Here is a 6,050-nt window from a genome sequence, read left to right as displayed (position 1 = left end):
AAACACACATGCTTAGTTTGTAAAGGATGTCTGAGTGTTGGAGTGTGCCCCTGGCTATCCATAACATTTAAATAAATCAAATGGTGCTGTCTGGTTTGCTTAACATAAGGAATTAAAAATGATTTATACTTTTGATACTTAAATATATTTTAGCAATTACATTTACTTTTGATACTTAAGTAGATTTAAAACCAAATACTTTTAGACTTTTACTCAAGTAGCATTTTACTGGGTGACTTTCACTTTTACTTCAGTCATTTTCTATTAAGGTATCTTTACTTTTACTCAAGTATGAGAATTGGGTACTTTTTCCACCACTGGTTAAAGGTGACAATTAAATGGTACTATTATTGAAGGTCATTATTTCAGAGGAGGAGGAGGCAGAATGCGATGCAATGTGTGTGTGTGTGTGTGTGTGTGTGTGTGTGTGTGTGTGTGTGTGTGTGTGTGTGTGTGTGTGTGTGTGTGTGTGTGTGTGTGTGTGTGTGTGTGTGTGTGTGTGTGTGTGTGTGTGTGTGTGTGTATGCGTGTGTGTATGCGTGTGCGTGTGCGTGTGAGTGTGTGTAAGTGTGTGTGTGTGTGTGTGTGAATAAATGTAGTAGTGTTGGATTTCAAGGTGCTGAATTTGTATGAGACCAGGCCCAAAGACAGGAGTGCCTGAATAAATAATGCAACAGTACAGACAGACTGTCTCAGATCTGACAGAGCCGTGGGGAGATTGTGTAGGAGTCTGTCCACAGAGAGTAGAGGCGATGGAGGGCACTTTCTCTCTCTCTCTCTCTCTCTCTCTTTCTTTCTTTCTTTCTTTCTTTCACTGTCTCGCCCTCTCTCACATTATCTCTCTTTCAAGTAGAGTTTGACAGAAAACAACAAAAAACCACAACACCAACAATGACACAACTGTCACACAAATGATTGAAGAGTGACTGGCACTGTGCTTTTCTGGTCTTATTTGTTTGGTTGTGTGTCTGATGCCAGAGGGGATGGATGGCACATTATGTCTGAAATTAGGTGTGAGTTTCATTGGCTTTATTAGCATGGGAAACATATGTTTACATTGCCAAAGCAAGTGAAATAGATAATAAACAAAAGTGAAAAAAACAATACAACATTTACAGTAAACATTACACTCACAAAAGTTCCAAAGGAGTAGAGACATTTCAAAGTCATATTATGTCTATATACAGTGTTGCTGTCATGTCTGCTCCCGCTCCCCCTCTCCGGTGCTTGACATCACCGGTCTACTAACCGCCGGTCTTCTAACCACCTGTCCTGGCAACACATCACTTCGCACACCTGGCAACCTTCATTACGCACACCTGGCAACCTTCATTACGCACACCTGCGCCTCATCATTAGGCAAACCTGGACTTCATAGCTTCCCTGATTAGTCCCCCTTTATCTAGCACTCCTTTGTTATCAGCCTTCAGGCAGCATCATTTCTGTGTTCATGTTCAGACGCTAATCTTATTTGTGTATTCATTCTATGTGTGGGTGGCAGGTAGCCTAGCGGTTAGAGTGTTGGGCCAGTAACCGAAAGGTTGCTGGATCGAATCCCTGAGCTGACAAGTTAAAAAATCTGTTGTTCTGAACAAGGCAGTTAACCCACTGTTCCCTGGTAGGCTGTCATTGTAAATAATAATTTGTTCTTGAAGTTAAATGTAAAAAAATTTTTTTTTTTAGTTGTTATTAAACTCACTGACCGCAACTGACTCCCTGCATCTTTGTTACAGTTGCAACGATGTGCAAACTATATAAGGGAAAATAAATAAACATAAATATGGGTTGTATTTACAATGGTGTTTGTTCTTCACTGGTTGCCCTTTTTCTTGTGGCATCAGGTCACACGTGTTGCTGGTGTAATGGAACACTGTGATATTTCACCTAATGGGAGTTTATCAAAATTGTATTTATTTTTTGTGTAATCTGTGGGAAATTTGTATCTCTATGGTCATACATTTGGCAGGAGGTTAGGAAATGCAGCTCAGGTTTCACCTCATTTTGTGGGCAGTGTGCACAGCCTACGGCGGCCTCTCGCAATAGCAAGGCTATGCTCCCTGAGTCTGTACATAGTCAAAGCTTTCCTTAATTTTGGGTCAGGTAGTCTACCACTGTGTACTTTCTGTTTAGGGCCAAGGCCAGCATCCCAGAGTCGCCTCTTCACTGTTGATGTTAAGACTGGTGTTTTGCAGGTACTATTTAATGAAGCTGGCAGTTGAGGATTTGTGAGGTGTCTGTTTCTCAAACTAGACACTCTAATGCACTTGTCCTCTTGCTCAGTTGTGCACTGGGGCATCCCACTCCTCTTTCTATTCTGGTTAGAGCCAGTTTGCTCTGTTCTGTGAAGGGAGTAGTACACAGCGTTGTATGAGAACTTTAGTTTCTTGGCAATTTCTCACATGGAATAGCCTACATTTCTCAGAACAAGAATAGACTGACGAGTTTCAGAAGAAAGTTATTTGTTTCTGGCCGTTTTGATCCTGTAATCGAACTCACAAATTGTATTTATTTTAATGGACAAAAATTGGCTTTTCTTTCAAAAACAAGGACATTTCTAAGTGACCCCAAACTTTTGAACGGTAGTGTATGTATAGTTTTTTGTGTGCTCTAGGTGTCTAGATGGAATTTCTATTTGTGGTCCTGACAACTGGACCTTTTTTGGAACACCATTATTTTTGTCTTCTTGAGATTTACTGTCAGGGCCCAGGTCTGACAGAATCTGTGCAAAAGATCTAAGTGCTTCTGTAGGCCCTCCTTGGTTGGGGACAGAAGCACCAGATCAGCAAACAGTAGACATTTGACTTCCGATTCTAGTAGGATGAGGCCGGGTGCTGCAGACTGTTCTAGTGCCCTTGCCAATTCGTTGATAGATATGTTGAAGAGAGTGGGGCTCAAGCTGCATCCCTGTCCCACCCCACGGCCCTGTGGAAAGAAATGTGAGTGGTTTTTTGCCAATTTTATCCGCACACTTGTTTGTGTACATACATTTTATAATGTTGTATGTTTTTCCCCCAACACCGCTTTCCATCAATTTGTATAGTAGACCATCATGCCAAATTGAGTCAAAATGTTTTTTTAAATCAACAAAGCATGAGAAGACTTTGCCTTTGTTTTGGTTATTTTGTTTGTCGATTAGGGTGTGCAGGGTGAATACGTGGTCTGTCATACGGTAATTTGGTTAAAAGCCAATTTGACATTTGCTCAGTACATTGTTTTCACTGAGGAAATGTACAAGTCTGTTGTTGATGATAATGGAGAGGATTTTCCCAAGGTTGCTGTTGACGCATATCCCACGGTAGTTATTGGGGTCAAATTTGTCTCCACTTTTGTGGAGTGGGATGATCAGTCCTTGGTTCCAAATATTGGGGAAGATGCCAGAGCTGAGGATGATGTAAAATAGTTTAAGCCAATTGAAATTTCTTGTCTGTATATTGTATCATTTCATTTAGGATACCATCAACACCACAGGCCTTTTTGGGTTGGAGGGTTTGTATTTTGTCCTGTAGTTCATTCAACGTAATTGAAGAATCCAGTGGGTTCTGGTAGTCTTTAATAGTTGATTCTAAGATTTTTATTTGATCATGTATATGTTTTTGCTCTTTGTTCTTTGTTATAGAGCCAAAAATATTGGGGAAGTGGTTTGTCCATGCATCTCCATTTTGGATAGATAACTTGTTGTGTTGTTGTTTGCTTAGTGTGTTCCACTTTTCCCAGAAGTGATTAGATTCTATGGATTCTTCAATTACATTGAGCTGATTTCTGACGTGCTGTTCCTTCTTTTTCCGTAGCGTATTTCTGTATTGTTTTAGTGATTCACCATGGTGAAGGTTCAGATTTTCTGGGTCTCTATGTTTTTGGTTGGATAGGTTTCTCAATTACTTTTTTTGCATTCTTCATTAAACCACTTGTCATTGTTGTTAATTTTCTAAGGTTGTCTGTTTTTCAAATATTCTGTTTAGGTTTGCTACTGCCAAATGTACACCTTCACTATTACAGTGAAACGTTTTGTCCAGGAAGTTGTCTAAAAGGGATTACATTTTCTTTAGGCCAAAGGCAGATGACCTCAGACCTTGTATATTCCAGGATGAGATAGTAAAAGCTTTGTGTCCCATAGTGTCGAGTGTTGTTTTCATGTGGTTTAGGCTCGGACCATTACAGTAGTTGTGAGCAGAGCATGTTGAGCATCTGATACATACCTCTTAGGTCGCAGGATGGGGCTTGGGCAGGTGTATTAGTACAGATTGGGCCTGTTGCTCTGCTCACAGAGTGGTCATATGTGTGAATGCCATGTTGAGGTCCTTGCTGCAAGGGCGGGGGGCATGGGGGGGGGGGGGGGGCAGAAGGGGCATAAGACTGATCTAGGGGGGCCTATATAGTGTGTGGCTAGGGTTTGTTTGGGGAGGGGTCGACTGGTTGGGGTGAGGATGTGGTGCTGTGGTCTGGGTCTATGTCCTCTTGGTGTGGACCCTCTTGGTGCAGGTCCTCCGGGGGAGTCTCGCAGTTCTGGGAGGGTGTCTCGCTGTTGCTCCTTTGTGAGGTGCTGGGGCTGCATTTGAGGGTGATGTTCTTCAGGGTCCTGGAAGGGTGAAAGTATTTTCGTGGTAGCAGGGTGGAGATAACCATTTGAGAAAGTGAAAGAGAATTTTTCAATTACTCCCTTGAGTGCTCTGGCTACCCTTTCCTGCTGGGCTGTCAGGTCATTTGTGCCTGTGTGTATTATGATGTGGCTGTGGGACCCTAGTCGGTCCTCTGACAGCAGCTCCATTGCAAGCCGGGTGTTTGGACACCAGAGTTTAGCTACTTGGTGTTTTGGGAAAAGTTTCCTGTCATCAATGTGTTTCCTATTTGAGTCAATGAGGAGCACAATCTATGGATTTTGTGTGTCCTCAGTGGGTCTGGGGGTGTTGTCAGCAGAGCTATCCGGTGGGCTGAAAGGGGGGGGGGGTGCCTGGAGGGGGGGTCTATTGGTGGTGGATCCTACCCTTCTGTCCTGTTGAAGTGGGCGGTTGGCTTCTCTGGGGGGGATGGCTAGCTCTTTCTCACCTCCTCCTGCAGTGCTCTTAGCTGGACTGTGTGTTCCTGTTAGCTGTGCCATGTGTTCCTCTCTCTTTTCCTTTCTCTCACCTCAGACCGGTGTGCAGCCAGCTCTCTCAGACAGCCATCTATCTCTACCTTCAGCCCTCTGGGTACGTGTTGTGCTGGTCTGTTTTGTATCTGTGCTGTCTGGAGTGTGTGGACTAGCTCTCTGAGCTCCACCATGTCTCTCACCAGCTCAGTGAATTCCCTCTCAATGATGGAGGAGCAGTGGAGTTGTGGGGCCTGGGTGTGTTCGGGCCTGGGTGTGTTCGGTCCTGCGGGGATGACAATCCTCGTCTGCAGGACAGTTTGAAGAGGTTTGATCAGACTCGCTCAGGTCGCTCAGGTCGCTCAGGCACCAAGAAAAAAAGCTTCTCCTGCCGTGGTCTCGCTTTGATTCTGTGGAAATCCTTTTGGAAATGTATGAAGTGGCCCTGCACCACTATTCCATAGGTTGACAGAGGGTGTCTCAGTGTCCTCATTTTCCAGTATTCTGATTTCCCACCCTCCACCAATACCCTCTTTTTATTGTATTTCTTTTTACCCCTTTTGCTCCCCAATTGGTAGTTACAGTCTTGTCTCATTGCTGCAACTCCTGAATGTACTCGGAGGCGAAGGTCGAGAGCCGTGCGTCCTCCGAAACACAACCCAACCGCACTGCTTCGTGACACAATGCCCACTTAACCCGGAAGCCAGCCACACCAATGTGTCAGAGGAAACACCGTACACCTGGCGACCGTGTCAGCGTGCACTGCGCCCGGCCCGCCACAGGGGTCGCTAGCACGATGGGACAGGGACATTCCTGCCGGCCAAACCCTCCTCTAAACTGGACGACGCTGGGCCAATTGTGGGCCACCCCATGGGTTTCCAATCGCGGCCGGCTGCGACAGAGCCTGGACTCGAATCCAGAATCTCTAGTGGCAGAGCTAGCACTGCGATGCAGTGCCTTAGACCACTGCGCCAACTCGAGAGGC

Source organism: Salvelinus alpinus, chromosome 18 (genome assembly GCF_045679555.1).
Source record: "Salvelinus alpinus chromosome 18, SLU_Salpinus.1, whole genome shotgun sequence".
NCBI lineage: Eukaryota > Metazoa > Chordata > Actinopteri > Salmoniformes > Salmonidae > Salvelinus > Salvelinus alpinus.
This window is presented reverse-complemented; position numbering follows the sequence as displayed.